The 18586-nt window shown below is 46.3% G+C and overlaps 1 protein-coding gene across 1 annotated transcript in view; it reads right to left on the reverse strand.

Annotated features, from left to right (window-relative positions):
• LOC132576927 (cytosolic beta-glucosidase-like) overlaps positions 1-18586 on the reverse strand; it is a 72211-nt gene that overhangs the window by 24207 nt on the left and 29418 nt on the right. The window lies entirely within an intron of this gene.

An 18586-nucleotide genomic window follows, 5' to 3' on the forward strand; every position in this document is an offset into this window, starting at 1 on the left:
AATCTCCCCAAAAGAACATACTGCAAGGCACAGGAAAGCTCATACCTTGAATTTATTTATTTATTTTTATTGATTTGATTTATATCCCGCCCTCCCCGCCAAAGCAGGTTCACTTCATGGGTCTAAAGTGCCAATGGACGCCAGCTTTTCTCTGGGAGGGGGAAGAAGGAAGGAGAGGCAGCCCAGCTCCTCTCTGCACAATACAGAGATGAGGGAAGGAAGGAAGCTAAACGGAGCTCAGACTTTGCAGCCTGTGTCAGTCTTCAAGGCTAGCTTTTATCTGCACAACAGAGACGGGAAGGAAGGAAGCCAAATGGAAAGCAGGCTTTGCAGCCTGTGTCAGTCTGGGGAAGCTGGGAGGCTATTTAAAACTACAATCCTAGAAGCTCAGATAAAATATATAACACAACTTAGGAAAGGCACAAACAGATATAAGAAAAGGCCTGCATGGTTAACAAACAAAGTAATGGAAGCTGTAAAAGGTAAGGACTCCTTTAAGCGGTGGAAAGCTAGTCCAAGTAAGATTAATAAAAGGGAACACAGGCTGTGGCAAATCAAATGCAAGACTGTGATCAGGCAGGCAAAAAGGGACTATGAGGAGCATATTGCAAAAAACATAAAGACCAACAATAAAAATTTATTCACATATATTAGTAGCAGGAAACCAGCCAGGGAGGCAGTGGGGCCCTTGGATGACCAAGGGGTAAAAGGATTACTGAAGGAGGATAGGGAAATAGCTGAGAAGCTGAATGCATTTTTTGCCTCCGTCTTCACTGTGGAAGATGAGAAGTGTTTGCCCGCTCCAGAACCACTAATTTTGGAAGGGGTGTTGAAAGACCTGAGTCAGATTGAGGTGACAAGAGAGGAGGTCCTACAACTGATAGATGGATTAAAAACTAATAAGTCACCAGGTCCGGATGGCATACATCCAAGAGTTCTGAAAGAACTCAAAGTTGAACTTGTGGATCTTCTGACAAAAATATGTAATCTTTCATTGATATCTTCCTCTGTTCCTGAGGACTGGAATGTCACCCCCATCGAAATAGCACCTGACGAAATAGCACCCCGGCGCCCTCTGCGCCCTCGTATGAGGCTGGCCCCATGGTACACCTTGGAATTGCGCCAGCTGAAACAAGGGCTCAGACAACTAGAGAGGCAGTGGAGACATACTCGGGACGAAGCAATGAGAACATCCTACAGAACGTTTATGAAGTCTTATGAGATGGCAGTCAAGGCTGCAAAGAAAAACTACTTTGCAACCAAGATTGCATCTGCAAACTCACGCCCGGCACAATTGTTTAGAATAATTGGGGACCTCATAACACTGCCACAAGGCAAACCACCATCCTTCCCCTGACTATATGAACATATGAAGCTGCCTTATACTGAATCAGACCCTTGGTCCATCAAAGTCAGTATTGTCTTCTCAGACTGGCAGCGGCTCTCCAGGTCCTCAAGCTGAGGTTTTCACACCTATTTGCCTGGACCCTTTTTTTGGAGATGCCAGGGATTGAACCTGGGACCTTCTGCTTCCCAAGAAGATGCTCTACCACTGAGCCACCGTCCCTCCTTTATAAAGTTTATATCTCTGCTACCTAATCTTAAATAGGTACACACAAGGCCCGGCCTGACAAGATCTCATTTATTTCAGATCCATCCCTCATTAAAAAAATGAGTTCGACACCCCGGCGATACAGCCCCCCTTCCAAAGAGGCCATTTTCTCCAGGGGAACTGATCTCTGTCACCTGGAGATCAGTTGTAATCCCAGGAGATCTCCAGCCACTACCTGGAGGTTGTGTAAATAAAAAAACGCTAAGAGACTCCATCAATTTTAAACAACACAACAGTGTAATGTAGAGGTCAGTGGTGTTCTGACCAAGCTTGCACATAGAACTTCAAATAAACGAGAGCATATAGCAAAAGGATTTCCAGGTTCTCCCTGGAAAATCCCTGACAAGTTTTGAACTTTGTTGGTCTTGTATGAATGTATTGTAAAGATTGGGTTCCAGTGACAAATAAGCCTCCAAGCTGAAGAAAGATGGATGAAACGTCTTGATATCTAGAACAGACATCTTTGGAAGGGCTTCCTTTAGTTCTATGAACTAAATACTGGGCTATTGTTACTCCTTTGTGATTGGGAAGACTGTTTTTGAACTGTCTTTTGTGAATATCTTTTTGCTACATGCTCTCGTTTATTTGAAGTTCTATGTGCAAGCTTGGTCAGAACACCACTGACCTCTACATTACACTGTCTGGTTGTTTAAAATTGATGGTGTCTCTTAGCGGTTTTTTATTTACATAGCTATACGCTAAGATCCTATAGTTTCGCTACTGCCTGGAGGTTGGCAACCCTAGAACAGTACATACTAGTAGAAACATTTGGTTCTGCGTCAGAACCTCCAACAAGAAAAATACAGGTCTTCTTTGTATTCCCACTGCATTTCCATTTCCAACGTGAACATATTCGTCTTGCCCGAAACATTTTCATGCCGGCTCCTCTAACAAAACCCAACCAAAACTACGAGACAGATTTAGTCTTTGAACTCAACTCAGACCAATCTGACTGCTGCTACGAAAATCTCAACTGATTAGCTGAATTCCGCAAGACAAGAAGCATCCGTTCACTCATGCCATCTGGCAAACTACTTCACACTCCAGGATAGAGATGTAAAGACCCGGGAAAAAGACAGAAAAATTTGCAAAAAAACGTGTTTTTTCCCGTTTTTTTTCCTGAAGCCTTTTTTGTTTTTTTCCCAAAACATTGGAAAAATTGAAGAAAAGAAAAGAAATTGATTGTGGAACATTTTGTTTTAACATGATGAATAAAATATTTTAAGACAGGGTTCAAATATTTTACAGACCATTTCTAAAAAGTATGTATGGTATCAGATCATACTAATTTCTGTGCACTGAGGACAAGCCAGTCCTAGGTCATGCCCATTCATTCAAACTTACATTCCCTTCTGTACACTTCCCCTCTCTTCAATTCTTTTTATGAGAATGAGGTTTTTTATTTTTCTTTAATACTGTGGAGAGGAAATATGAATAAGTGTTACTTCTGGATTTTAAAAAAAATTGTTTTGTGGAGGTTTTTTTGTCTGTTCCACATAAACTAGTAAATAGTTTAGGAGATTGTTGCTCCATTTGTTACAATTACAAATAAATATTATTTAAAAAGTAAATTCTGTTTGTAATAATTGTTTGGATACACTATATTTTTAATATGCTAGTTGTGATAATTTCATGCCAAGTAAAATTGTCCATAGTTATATTTTATGTTCCTAAAGCAACAGAATGACTTTCGATCTGGAAAAGAAAAAAGGTGCTAATGTAGCTTTTTTTTTTCAATTTTTCCGGAAATTTCAATTTCCAGAAATTTTAATTTTTCCGGAAATTTTGAAGCTTGGAAAAAAGATCCAGTTTTTTTCCATTTTCCAGAAAAAAATGAAAAAAAAACTGGATCTTTTTTCCAAGCTTCAAAATTTCCGGAAATTTTACATCTCTACTCCAGGAGGGACAGAAAAGTCGTTCGGGGTCTGGAACTCAGGTTATTAGCGATACTTCGACAACGGCTCAGATGCGAACGGAAAAACAAACAGCCAGAAACGTTCTATCCTTATCTCCCCACCAGGGCTCGCTTTGTAGCAAGAGCAATATTGTCTATTAGGCCACACACCCGATTAACCAGTCCTCCAAGAGCTTACAATAGGCCCTGTAAGAAGAGTCCTGTAAGCTCTTGGAGGGTTGGCTGCATAAGAGGGGTGTGGCCTAATATGCAAAGGAGTTCCTGCTACAAAAAAAGCGATGGGTATGGGGACCAGGTGCCTGTTCTCTTTACAGGATAACAATTTCAAGCTTGTCTGAGTGTTCAAGCCTCGGCAGCTGAGAGAAGGGGCATGGAAAATGCCCCAATGAAAGATCGTTGCATCAGCATGGGACATAGCCCAGAGGACATGAGATTCTGTGTCATTTATGTGTATAAAAACAAAGGGCGTTTTCGCACTGACCTTACTCTGAAGCGACGTCCCTCTTCACCTCGCAACGTCTGCGCGGATTTCGCACCAATTGCTCCGCAGAACCCGGAAGAGCCGCAAAGTCCCACGGCTTTTGCGTCGCAAGTGTAAACTGGTTTTTGGTGGTTTACATTTGCGACGCAAAAGCCGCGGGACTTTGCGGCTCTTCCGGGTTCCGCGGAGCAATTGGTGCGAAATCCACGCAGACGCTGCGCGGTGAAGAGGGATGTCGCTCCGGAGTAAGGTCAGTGCGAAAACGCCCAAAGAATACGAAAAAGAGGATGTGAAAAAGATTTTATCACAGATGGAGGCAAAATTTATATTTGACTTGAAACATATGAACCATATGGTCCTAACAAGGAGAAAGAATACTGAGCATTTATCTGAGTTTCATTGGCTAAGTTTCAGGGTAAGCAGCAGCAAATATCCCTTTCAAACTAAGGTGGGGTACGCTTTTGCATATAATTCTTGTTCTGATATGTTAAAGTATAATTTAAATATTTTTTTTGTTTAAGCCTTTGTTGGTAATTATTATTATCATCGTAGTTTCTAAATAATTAAGCCGTCACACTGAAGAAAGAATTGAAACGCCATCGAAATCTAGAGAGTCGTCTTTTCGAGAAAGTGGCTGCGTTGAAGTTACACTCCTCAGGAGCACCCACCTTGTGAATTTCAGTTGGACTGTTTCCAAGTTTGGACTTATATCTTTTCATTTGGGGGCGGGGTTTTTTGCCCCCTTGGGGTTTTCTGTTACTTTCAAAGGCCTTAGCACCGCCGGCCTCTATCATTATTGTATTGTGTATTATGTGTTGTACACAATCCGTATAATATATTTTTGCAAACTGAAAGACGGTGTAAAACTTGGTGGCTTTGATCAGCTGAGAGAAGGGGAAAGGGCTGGAAGAACCTGAGATCCCTTTGTGCTCACAGTTGTCACTTTTACCCCAAGAAGCCTCGCAAAGTTCAAAGTGAAACATCACCATTTGTACCCCATCCTATCTCTGAGAAGTTTGGAGCGCCCTACATGGGGGCTGTTACATTTCGTGCCCACAACGATCTTGCATAGTAAGCTAGACTAAGAGAGCCAGTTTGGTGCAGTTGTTAAGTGCGTGAGCTCTTATCTGGGAGAACTGGGTTTGATTCCCCACTCCTCCACTTGCAGCTGCTGGAACAGCCTTGGGTTATCCATAGCTCTTGCAGGAGTTGTCCTTGAAAGGGCAGCTTCTGGGAGAGCTCTCTCAGCCCCACCCACCTCACAGGGTGTCTGTTGCAGGAGAAGAAGATAAAGGAGATTGTAAGCCGCTCTGAGACTCTGATTCAAAGAAAAGGGTGGAGTATAAATCTACGGCTGTCATCTTCTTCAAATGACTTGCGAGGGCTCCCCCAGTATGAACATAAGAACATAAGAGAAGCCATGTTGGATCAGGCCAATGGCCCATCCAGTCCAACACTCTGTGTCACACAGTGGCCCCCCCCCAAAAAACCACCCAAGTGTCATCAGCACATTCACAAGTGAGGCTAGAAGCCCTTCCACTTTGCCCCCCCCCCAAGCACCAAGAATACAGAGCATCACTGCCCCAGACAATTCCAATAAAATGCTATGGCTAATAGCCGCTGATGGACCTCTGCTCCATATTTTTTATCCAATCCCCTCTTGAAGCTGGCTATGCTTGTAGCTTGTATCCTTGTATGATCCTAGATAGAGTTATATCTTCTAAGTCTACTGACTTAGAGCTCTAAGCTCCAGAAGGATTGGCTGCATCAGAGGGGGTGTGGCCTAATAGGCAAAGGAGCTCCTGCTACAAAGTGAGCCCTGCTCCCCACTGTCAAGACCTTGAGTCAAGGAATAACACATTCCAATAGTTCAGCAGTTTATTCCATAAACATCATAAGGCAGTACACCATCTTTGCTAAGACTTAGCCCAGGAGCTCTCCTTTTAACCCCTCGCCCCAACCGTTACATTTTCAAGTGCAAACGCGGCAAAGCAAAAGCGGGAACCAGGTTTTGGTGTGACCCCTTCCCACCCTCCTTTAGAGTCCATCCCTAGTTTTAGAGTCCAGGTGTCTAATCAATACTTCCCCAGAGTCTGATCTTGAAGTTGGTGGAAACAGCTTGACTAATAAGTCCCCAAGATAAGCATACAGGAAGGATGAGCAAAGCAAGAATGCACTCAAGCAAATTGGTTATAGCACAAAACATGGCAAGAGGAATATAGAGGAGATGACAGAGGAGAGCCGGTTTGGTGTAGTGGTTAAGTGTGCGGACTCTTATCTGGGAGAAACGGGTTTGATTCCCCACTCCTCCACTTGCACCTGCTGAGATGGCCTTGGGTCAGCCATAGCTCTGGCAGAGGTTGTCCTTGAAAGGGCAGCTGCTGTGAGAGCCCTCTCCAGCCCCACCCACCTCACAGGGTGTCTGTTGTGGGGGAGGAAGGTAAAGGAGATTGTGAGCCACTTTGAGACTCTTCAGAGTGGAGGGCGGGATATAAATCCAATATCTTCATCTACCTCACAGGGTGTCTGTTGTGGGGGAGGAAGGGAAAGGAGATTGTGAGCCGCTCTGAGACTCTTTGGAGTGGAGGGTGGGATATAAATCCAATATCTTCATCTACCTCACAGGGCGTCTGTTGTGGGGGAGGAAGGTAAAGGAGATTGTGAGCCGCTCTGAGACTCTTCGGAGTGGAGGGCGGGATATAAATCCAATATCTTCATCTACCTCACAGGGTGTCTGTTGTGGGGGAGGAAGGGAAAGGAGATTGTGAGCCGCTCTGAGACTCTTCGGAGTGGAGGGCGGGATATAAATCCAATATCTTCATCTACCTCACAGGGTGTCTGTTGTGGAGGGGGGAAGGTAAAGGAGATTGTGAGCCACTCTGAGAGTCTTCCGAGTGGAGGGCGGGATATAAATCCAATATCTTCTTCTTCTTCTCTTGACACTCATCATCTCCGCCCGAAGAAGAATTAGATCTGAAGTAGCTGTCATCACGCGCGCAAATCTGATCTCATGCTTGGGGGTTTATTTTTTTTTTCAACTTAAAAAATAGGCCCGACGATAAATTTATCAATACAGGACATATTCATAAAAGCGAAGTTCTGGAAAGGGTATGGGGTTTTGCTTTTGTTTAAATGAAAGACATTTTTTTTCATATCACGCTAATCTTTCTTTCCCATTACAAGCCAGCAACAGGTGCATCCCCCAAGCTTATTTAAGATCAATAGATTAGAGATGAAAGAATTAAAGTAGACCTCTTTTTTTCCTCCAGCTGAAAGAGAATCTGAAACGGATACAGCAAAACACTGCCACCTCCAGTTGTGGAAAAAGTACCGTCAACTACCCGCACAGCGTACACACACACTGTTCATTATGGGGAAGACGCTGAACGCAGAACAAAGCCCCACTGGACTCTGGAGACAAGGCAAGGTGTCTAAAGGGTAATTGAATGCCAGCACGTTCCAGGGAGTTCCTTTCATCACACAACGGATATTTGCTCTGCTTCATGTAATTCCCCCAGTTTAAAAAAAAAGTATTAATTCAGAGTGATGGTTGCGAATTTAAAGAAGACACCTGCAATGTCGGAGTGACTGATCACTGAATGGGGACACTGAGGGGCGTGGGGGCAAGGGAGTTCTGGGTTCAGATCTGCTCAGTGAAGAAGCTCCAGGACCGTGCAATCCTAAACAGAGTAAGGAAAAGAAAGGTCCCCTGTGCAAGCACCAGTCGTTTCCGACTCTGGGGTGATGTTGCTTTCACAGCGTTTTCACCGCAGGTTTTTTTACGGGGTGATTTGCCGTTGCCATCCCCAGTCATCTACGCTTTCCCCCCAGCAAGCTGGGGACTCATTTTACCAACCTCGGAAGGATGGAAGGCTGAGTCAACCTGGAGCCGGCTACCTGAACCAGCTTCTGCTGGGATCGAACTCAGGTCATGAGGAGAGCTTAGGACTGCAGTACTGCAGCTTTAACACTCTGCACCAGAGTAACCTAAATCCACTAGAGTCAATAGACGTAGAAGGTGTAACTCTATCTTGGATCGTACTGGGAGAGGCCTTGTGAGTCATTTGAAGACGAAGACCGTAGATTTATACCCCACTCTTCTCCAGTTTGGTGTAGTGGTTAAGTACGCAGACTCTTATCTGGGAGAACCGGGTTTGTTTCCCCACTCCTCCACTTGCAGCTGCTGGAATGGCCTTGGGTTAGCCATAGTTCTGGCAGAGGTGGTCCTTGAAAGGGCAGCTGCTGTAAAAGCTCTCTCAGCCCCACCCACCTCACAGGTTGTTGTGAGGGGAGAAGATAATAGGAGATTGTAAACTGCTCTGAGTCTCTGATTCAGAGAGAAGGGTGGGTTATAAACCTGCAATTCTTCTTCTTCCTTAAATCAGAGTCTCGGAGTGGCTTACAATCTCCTATTATCTTCTCCCCCCACAACAGACACCCTGTGAGGTGGGTGGGGCTCAGAGTGCTCCGACAGCAGCTGCTCTTTCAAGGACAACTCCTGCGAGAGCTCTGGCTGACCCAAGGGCATTCCAACAGGTGCAAGTGGAGGAGTGGGGAATCAAACCCGGTTCTCCCAGATAAGAGTCCACACACTTAACCACTACACCAAACTGGCTCTCTTTGTTCCCCTAGTCTAGCTTACTTTGCAAGTTCGTTGTGGGAATGAAATGTAACGGCCCCCATGCAGGGTGCTCCAATCTTCTCAGAGACAGGACGGGGTACAAACAGTGATGTCTCAACTTTAACTTTAAATGGCTTCTTGGAGTAAATGACAACTGTGGGCACAAAGTTCCAGCCCTTTCCCCCTTCTCTCGGCTGCCTAGGCTCGAGCATTCAGACAAGCTTGAAATTGAACAAAGCAGGAGTCAAGCGCACCTTTAAGACCAACCAAGTTTTATTTAGAACGTCAGCTTTCGTGTGCTCTCTAAGCACACTTCATCAGACGAGGGGATCAGGTGTCGTGGCTGGAATACATGCAGTTTGTTGATTAAGAGGGCAAACCAACTGATCACATGGTCACATAAAAGAGTGTGGCTTGGCCATTTGGTCTGGATATAAAATTCCCTGCCAAATGATGTTTCTGCAAATCTAGGTAAATCACAAAAGGACATGTATATCCTAGCTGTAATCCACCGAATCTACTTATCAACATCAATTTATACATTATAAACATCGTTCTAGGCTGCCATTAGAAAACAAGAATACATAAAATGAAAATGGGTTAAGTATATGTAATGAGATAAACAGCCAATATCCCTTATTTGAGTATGTCAATATGAAACATTATTCCGATACACTATTCTAAAAGAGAAATACATTGGAATACTGTGGATGTATAGCTATACTCACCGAGAGTGGGTTTAGCATATGTAATGAGATAAAAAAAAACCAGTATCCCTGTTCAGTCCTGGGTAGGTGTTTGTTCCAAGTTTCATAATAAGTTGTAATTATTATGAAAGCTTATGATCTAAATAAAACTTGGTTGGTCTTAAAGGTGCCACTTGACTCCTGCTTTGTTCAACTGCTTCAGACCAACACGGCTGCCCACCTGAACAAGCTTGAAAGAGAACAGGCACCCAGTCTCCTGGCTCCACCCCCAAAGTCCCCAGATATTTCTTGAATTGGACTTGCAACCCTAAGTAGTTAAGAGCAGTTAGGAGTGGCGGAATCTAATCGGGAGAACCGAGTTGGCTTCCCCACTCCTCCACATAGGCAGAGCTGGTGTGCCCATTAGGCAGCCTTAGGCAGCAGCCTCGGGTGCGGCCCGGGGAGAGGGTGCCAGTTTCGGACCACCCTCCCCTCCATGGTGAGGGATATATCTGGGCCTGGTGGCACAGTGTGGTTCCTGCACCTCAGAGCGCACTGCCGCCGGGTCACCATTCCTCCATCTCCCAGCTTCTGGAAGCTTCCAGAAGCCAAGAGGCAGAGCGACAGCGGCCCGGCAGCAGGTGCATGCACTCTGAGACACAGGAGATGTGCCACACTGCCAGGCTCACTGTGGGAAGGGAAGGTACAAGCAGTGGGGTGGGGGAAGCGCCTTGTCTGGGGTGCCGGTGCTGCACGTGGGTGACCTTGGGCCAGTCATAGTTCTCAGAACTAGGGTTGCCAAGTCCAATCCCAGAAATATCTGGGGACTTTGGGGGTGGAGCCAGGAGACTTTGGGGGTGGAGCCAGGAGACACTGGGGTGGAGCTAGGGGGAGGGGGGGAAACGGCGCTGGGGAGCGTGGCGAGCCACCCCGTCTCAGAGCAGGCGACGCCGCTGCGCAGCTGCCGCCTCTTCTCCGCTCGCCGTGGCTGCTCCTCTGAGATGGGCTCAGGCTGAGCCCATCTCAGAGGAGCAGCTGCGGTGGGGCGGGGGGGCAGCAGCGGCGTGGTGGCCTCGCCCGCTCCGCTCCACCTCTGGGGTGGAATCGGAGGGGGGGTGGAGGCAGGCCAGGGGCATGGCGAGCCGCGAGTCCGGGTTCTAGAAGGGCCCGGCTTCGCGGCTCACCATGCTCCTGGCCTGCCTCCGCCCTCCCTTCTCTGGTTTTGCCCGCGCTGCTGCCGCCTCTTGGCTGCTCCTCCGAGATGGCCTCAGCCTGGGCCCATCTCGGAGGAGCAGCTGCGGTGGGCGGGGACAGGGCGGCAGCGGCGCAGCGGCCTTGCCCGCTTCGGGATGGGGTGGCTTGCCATGCTCCCCAGCGCCGTTTCCCCCCTCCCCCCACTTCCGTTTTTTGGGGGAATGGGGGAAGAGGGTGGAAATCCTGGGATCCCCCGCCAGGGCGGGAGGGTTGGGAAGCCTACTCAGAACTCACCTCACAAGGGGCCTGTTGTGAGGGAAGGAAGGCAATTATTGTAAGTTGCTTTGAGACTCCTTAAGGTAGAGAAAAGTGGGGTATAAACTCTTCTTCGTTATTCAACTCTTCTTCATTATTAACATTAGTTTATATATATAGTGATGATTTCATTGAAGGTCTAAAGCCTGTTCTCCGTATCGCCTCTCAAACACATTAGCCTACTGTTTTACAGAGCAAGCGAGAAACTGTGAAATAAAATAAAGCACAGGCCGTCATTAGGATCTTTGATGTTCACTTAATTTTTCTTTATTTCGTGAGTATGTGCTAACAGCCAGGGAGGTATAAATTGGGAGTCGACCATAAAATCACCGTAAAACCAATCTTTAAACTCTTCACTTTTACAGTAGTATAAAATAGCTCAACAGGAGAAGAAGAAGAAAAAAAAAGTTTCTCTCAGCAGGGAATAATCACAAAAAACCATATTTAATTGTCACATTGTTGTGGAGAAATTATACGCGGGAACAAGCGCTCTTTTCAGGCACAGATCCGAAGAATTAAATTACCCTTTAAGGTTGAAAATCCACAGGCTTTTTTACATTTCTTTCTCCTAAAGAGGAGTTCTTTCGAGGTCAGTGAAAACTCTTCTGCTACAAGAACGGGCTCTAATGCGAAGGCAAATATGTCCACGGTGTCCCCTCTAAGCTGTGTGCATGAGCGGTCACTCGTTAACACAGGAAGCTACTCTCAGAAGCAGCCTGAAGCCATGAAGGGTCTTGAACTGCCCATTGCCCATTTTAAGATCACAGCAGTTATATTCTGCTTAGGCTAGGGTTGCCAGGTCCAATTCAAGAAATATCTGGGTAAGAACATAAGAACATAAGAGAAGCCATGTTGGATCAGGCCAACGGCCCATCAAGTCCAACACTCTGTGTTGGTACTTTGAGAGAGGAGCTAGGAGACTTTGGGGGTGGAGCCAGGGGAAACTGGGGGTGGAGCCAGGAGGGGTGGAGCGAGGAGCAAGGTTGTGACAAGCATAATTGAACTCCAAAGGAAATCACCTTTATAAAGTTTATATCTCTGGTACCTCGTGCTACATTTTATGGCACTAGCCCAACAAAGTGACATTTATGTCAGATCTGGCCCTCATAACAAATGAGTTCAACTCCTCCGATTTAAGTAAATAAATAAAATTTATTGGAAAAATTATTTCATATAGCAGAGTTTTGCCCGGTCATAGAAACATGATAATGAATGCGGTAAACACATCTCCCAAGAAGTATATTGCAAAAAGTAAAACTTACACTTTAATCAAGTTGATTCAATTCACATTCAAGTTGCAGCGGAAAGGAGAGAGAGAGGCCTAATCTAAATAATACTTCCCCTATCACAAATGGCCAGTTTGTTCAGCATCGTGTCCATGGGAGTATAAGGGCACTGTTTCTACAGGAGAGAGTCATGCAGGCACTGGGGGAGAACATAAGAACATAAGAGAAGCCATGTTGGATCAGGCCAATGACCCATCCAGTCCAACACTCTGTACCACACAGTGGCCAAAAAACCAGGTGCCATCAGGAGGTGCACCAGTGGGGCTAGGACACTAGAAGCCCTCCCATTGTGCCCCACAAGCACCAAGAATACAGAGCATCATTGCCCCCAGACATAAGAACATAAGAGAAGCCGTGTTGGATCAGGCCAGTGGCCCATCCATTCCAACACTCTGTATCACACAGTGGCCAAAAAACCAAGTGCCATCAGGAGGTCCACCAGTGGGGCTAGGACACTAGAAGCCCTCCCATTGTGCCCCCCACCCAAGCACCAAGAATACAGAGCATCATTGCCCCCAGACATAAGAACATAAGAGAAGCCATGTTGGATCAGGCCAATGGCCCATCCAGTCCAACACTCTGTACCACACAGTGGCCAAAAAACCAGGTGCCATCAGGAGGTCCACTAGTGGGGCTAGGACACTAGAAGCCCTCCCATTGTGCCCCCCAAGCACCAAGAATACAGAGCATCATTGCCCCCAGACATAAGAACATAAGAGAAGCCGTGTTGGATCAGGCCAATGGCCCATCCAGTCCAACACTCTGTACCACACAGTGGCCAAAAAACCAGGTGCCATCAGGAGGTCCATCAGTGGTTCTTCAACTCCAGCTTCATTCAGGCGACGATAAGTTATACCAACCCAAAGCGTGCAGGTTCCAACAGCAGCAGCTTTTAAGAGCTCTCGCATTTGCTAGCTCAAACCCTCAGCTGTAACCCAGCAAAATTATTTGCATTTGATATTAATAGGACTTCATAACACATAATGCATTGTGTGCATTTTAGCCAGTCACTTCTAATGCTCAGTTCTATTGATCAATATTTTCGTTTCCATTTAATCCTGACATTGGAAAGGCACCCGCAGAGAAGTGCAGCGCCAGGGCTTCATTTTGACATTGTCATATTCTCCCTTACACCTGCATTCTCATTATCTGAAGACCACCAGAATGACAAGATGCCCCCTTACAGGAACGGACAAAGCAGTCTTAATGCAAAACTGTAATGAAAAGGAAGGGCCGTAGGAAGAAGGTGGCAATTTATTCACCCAAACGACCTCTTCAGAATAGAGTTACCCCTAATACTTGTCGCTCAGGTGTATATGTGTATGTATATGTACAGATACAGATACATAGATTGATCTAGATGTATATATACAGAGACAGATGGATGGACAGACAGACAGACAGATGGAGAAACAGACGGACGGATAGACAGATAATAGATGGCAGACAGACAGACGGACGGATGGATGGATGGTCGGACGGACAGACAGACAGAGACTGAAGATGATAGATGATAGATGATAGATGATAGATAGATAGATAGATAGATAGATAGATAGATAGATAGATAGATAGATAGATAGATAGATAGATAGATAGATAGATAGATAGATAGATAGATAGATAGATAGATAGATAGCACAGGGGACAAGATGGAGCCTCGTGGAACCCTGTAGGCCAGGGGTGTCAAACATGCAGTTTGGGGGCCGAATTAGGCCCCCGGAGGGTTCCTATCAGGCCCCCAAGCAACTGGCTGTCATCTGCCTCCTTCTTCCTATATCTTCCTTCCTTCCGCATAACAGCTTGCTTTGCAAGGCTTGCTCAATTGCACAGGAGCTACAGAGCAAAACCTCTATTTTCTCCATTGGCTGAGGCTTCTCCCTTGGGGAGGAGGGGGGGGGAGGAATAGCTTGCTTTGCCAGGCTCTCTCAATTGCACAGTGGAGCTACTAAGCCGAGCCTCTTTTCCTTCTATTGGCTGAGGCTCCTCTCTCCCCCCCACCAGTCCCCTGGGGAAGGAATTAAAGAGCCTGAGCTTCCTTTGCCCAGTTCCCTGGATCCCATGGGAGAGATACAAAGAAAGCATCTTTAAGACCAATGAGTGTTAACATTTTAAGCATGTTTTAAGTTTTTTTAAAATATATATATTTGTGTTTGCCTGTGTTTGTTCCAACCCAACATAACTTGGCCCGACAAGGTCTCATTTATGTCAGATCCTGCCCTCCTTACAAGTGAGTTCGACGCCCCTGTATAGACCATATGTCAGGGGCAGAACAGATTGGGGACCCTCTCTTTGGAGGGACTCAAGTTTCTAAGTGGTTGTGGGAATTATCGCTTCGTGGTACACGATAAAGGCCATTCCAACATGCAGTTCTGTTCAATGCAGAAATGGGAACAGGGACAGAGTCTAGGGACGGGCACGGAATGGGAAAATGGTGGTCTGGTTGGTTTGCGGTTCATTTACTTGCCCAAACCGGTGGTTCATGTTGGTTTGTGGTTCGTTTGATTTCCCAAATCGTTTCGTGGTCGGTTGGTTTGTCGGGTTCCCAGTGAGCTCTGAAAGCATTCAAACGCCTTTTGAGTTCTCCTGGGGCATGGTCAGTTTCTCATCGGGCATGGCCAGTTTCAATGGATTGAAACTCACCAGCTCTCCCTTCCCTTCCTTTATCCAGTCGGCCCTCTGCAGTGTCATAGATGAAGTCAGAGGATACAATGGAGAGATTGTGTAGCTGCTCTGGAGTTGCGCCACAGCCCAAGCACGATCTCTCCATTGTACTCTATGGGCCCATGGGGTACAATGGGGAGATCTCTCCCCTTCTCTCTTCCCTTCTCCAGCCATCCCAGCCAGGTCTCCCCATGGGCTTATTGGGGACTCTGAGGGAAGCAGCTTGAACTTTCTGACCGTTAGAGCGATTCGTCAGTGGAACAGGTTTCCTCGGGAGGTGGTGGGCTCTCCTTCCTTGGAGGTTTTTAAAGAGAGGCTAGATGGCCATCTGACAGCAATGAAGATCCTGTGAATTTAGGGGGAGGTGTTTGTGAGTTTCCTGCATTGTGCGGGGGGGGGGGTTGGACTAGATGACCCTAGAAGTCCCTTCCAACTTTATGATTCTATGAACTACCTTACCTCTCAGGATGGCTTCTCCAAGCGCCCCACAGCTGCGGGCACCTAGTGAAGCCGAGGCATGGAGGGGCAGGGCTCTTTTTCTAGCAGGAGCTCCTCTGCATATTAGGCCACATGCCCTGATGAAGCCAGTCCTCCTGGAGCTTACGGTCAGCCCTGTATTAACAGCCCTGCAAGCTCTTGGAGGATTGGCTACATAAGGGGGGCATGGCCTAATATGCAGAGGAGCTCCTGCTAGAAAAAGAGGCCTGTGGAGGGGTCAGTAGAAATTGCCTCCCCTTGGCTCCCGCAGGCACCCTATGGCTGCAGGAATCCTGGGGGAAGTAAATAAAGTAAAGTAAAGTAAATTTATTTTTATATCCCGCCCTCCCCCGCCAAAGGCGGGCTCAGGGCGGCTCACAGACATGGAACACCATGATTAGAATAAAATACAATGTAAACAAGAGTTTAAAATACAATTCAATTATATAAATTAATTAAAATAGATAAACAGGTGCTATAAGGTGCTATTGGTCACAATCATACCTGAGATGGCTAGATGGCTACAGGTCAATTTCAATTTAGCCAGGTTCTGTCTTAAAGGCAAGCTGAAAGAGAAAGGTTTTGCAAGCCCTGCGGAACTGATTCAGGTCCCGCAGGGCTGGCATCATCTCTGGAAGTTGATTCCACCATCGAGGGGCCATTGCTGAAAAGGCTTGCTCCCTGGTTGTCTTCAGTCTAACTTCTCTTGGCCCAGGGATTTTTAGAAGATTTTGAGAGCTTGGAACCGTGGCTTGGAAAGGAGGCCCTCCCCTTGGCAAACAGATCACAGAAATGAACCAACGACACACCAGGAAAAAAATGTGGGTTCGTTTTGCAGTGGAGATGAAGTGATTAAATGAACCATTTCAAAACGAAGCACGACTTGGCCCAGTTCGTGCTCAACTCATGATTTGTTTCTCGGTTCATGCTCATCCCTGGGACAGACAGGTCTAAGGTGGGTTTAGAATTAGTAGAAACTCGGGGGGGAGGGGGGGTCAATGAAAGGGATCTTAACAGATTTTGTCCCTCTCCTGCAAGTCAACACAGATGACAAGAAAGTTCTGACGTAAAAACTGCAGTTGGAACTAAACCATCTGCAAATGTCTTGTCCAGGGAACATATTTGAGAAGGTGTAGATCGTCTGATACTTTTGGCTACAATCCCTGAAGGAATACATACTAAAATATGTACCCATAGAATAGCTATTTGCAAAAAAGGGCAACCAGTGAATATTTTGTTTTAAAGTAGCATACCTAGGTGCTTAAGAGTTTTGAAGCTTAAGAGGTCCCCTCAGTAAATATAGTATTTGCCATATCCGCATTATTGGGGCTCCAAAACCCACAATAAAATCCAGATTCTGCCTTGGCTGCACCCCTCATCTGCAAGTTATCTTTGGTCTCCATCCCTGATTAGCCAGATTCCTCCAAACCAGGGGTGGTCAAATTTGCTTAAGGTAAGAGCCACATAGTATAAGTGTCAGATGTTTGAGAGCCTCAAGGAGGGAAAGAAGGAAGGAGGGAAGGAAGGAAGGAAAATAGATAGGGGAGGTGGAAAGAAAGCAACTTTAGCCGCCCTGAGCCTGCTTCGGCGGGGGAGGGCGGGATATAAATAAAATTTTACCTTACCTTACCTTACCTTTAAATGCATTCTCCAAGCAGCCGGCTGGTTTGGAGAATGCATTTAAAGAGAGAAATGCCTTCTCCAAGCTGGCCGATGAGGCAGTGGGGGCTTAGAGAGCCACACAATATGCGTGGAAGAAGAAGAAGAAAATATTGGATTTATATCCCACCCTCCACTCCAAATCTCAGAGTCTCAGAGCGGCTCACAATCTCCTTTATCTTCCTCCCCAACAACAGACACCCTGTGAGGTGGGTGGGGCTGAGAGGGCTCTCACAGCAGCTGCCCTTTCAAGGGCAACCTCTGCCAGAGCTATGGTTCTCCCAGATAAGAGTCTGCACACTTAACCACTACACTACGCTGGCTCTCATGTGAAAGGGCCACATATGGGGTTTGAGCTGCAGTTTGTCCACCCCTGCTCCAAACTATAGTGTCACAGAGGCAGAAGACAGCTTGAAGGCAACCTAGTCCAATCCCCTGCACAGTACAGAAATACGATACTAATATGCCTGGGATCTTTCTACATCATCTCCACCTATCTTGCCAATCCCAAAAGACAGTATTAGTTGTTCTTTTTTTAAATTCTCAGTTCCACTGCCCTGTCAGGAGATGTATCAATTACCACAGCCTGCCATTGTTAGTGTTATTTATTTATTTATTTAGTAGGCTTATATTCCGCCTTTTCCCGTAAATGGGCTCAAGGCGGATCACAACATATAATAATAAAAATAAAGCACCTACGTGTCAAAGTTAAAACACCATATTAATATTAACAGTAAAAACAATAAAGAAAAAGAAATAAAATAAAATAAAAATGAATAAAAAAATAAAATAAAAATAAAAGCAGAATCAAAAGAATGCAAGTCCTTTTTAAAAAAAAAAAACAACCTGTGCTGGACCCTGGGTTGACAACATCCAGGTGGCACCTGGAGATCTGCTATTACAATTGTTCTCCAGACAACCGAGATCAGTTCACCTGGAGAAAATGGCTGCTTGGGAGGGTGGATTCTCTAGCACTATACCCTGCTGAGGTCTTCCTCCAGGCTCCACCCCCAAAATCTCTAGGGATCTCCTAATTCAGATCTGGCAACAGGGCTGGCCTAGACCAGTTGTCCCCAACCTTTTTGGTACCAGGGACTGGTTTTGTGGAAGACGATTTTTCCACAGACTAGTGGGGGGGGGCAGCACTGGGTTTTTTGCCACCCCAGGCTGCCTCCTCACCTGCACTCCATCCCTCCTCCCCATGGGGATCTTTAAATGGGAGGGAATACTGGGGCTCTTAAGCCACCTCCCCGCTAAGTAGCCAGGTGGCAGAAGGCCAATCTGCCCCCCCTTCCATTTAAAGACGCCCTCCAATCAGCTGATCAGTGGGGGCCTATAAATAAGGGGTAGGCTAAGGTCACAGCAGAGCTGCCCCTTCTGCCAGCCCGGGACCCAAGCAGATGAAAGAGGTGGTGTGGCCTTGTTCCGCGGCCCGGTTACTACCTAGGGTTGCCAAGTCCAATTCAAGAAATATCTGGGGACTCTGGGAGTGGAGCCAGGAGACTTTGGGGGTGGAGCCAAGAGACATTAGGGGTGGAGCCAAGATCAAGGCTGTGACAAGCATAATTGAACTCCAAAGGGAGTTCTGGCCATCACATTTCACGGGACGGCACACCTTTTCAATTCCTTCCTTCCATAGGAAATAATGAAGGATAGGGGCACCTTCTTTTGGGGCT

This window comes from Heteronotia binoei, chromosome 9, assembly GCF_032191835.1.
Source record: "Heteronotia binoei isolate CCM8104 ecotype False Entrance Well chromosome 9, APGP_CSIRO_Hbin_v1, whole genome shotgun sequence".
NCBI lineage: Eukaryota > Metazoa > Chordata > Lepidosauria > Squamata > Gekkonidae > Heteronotia > Heteronotia binoei.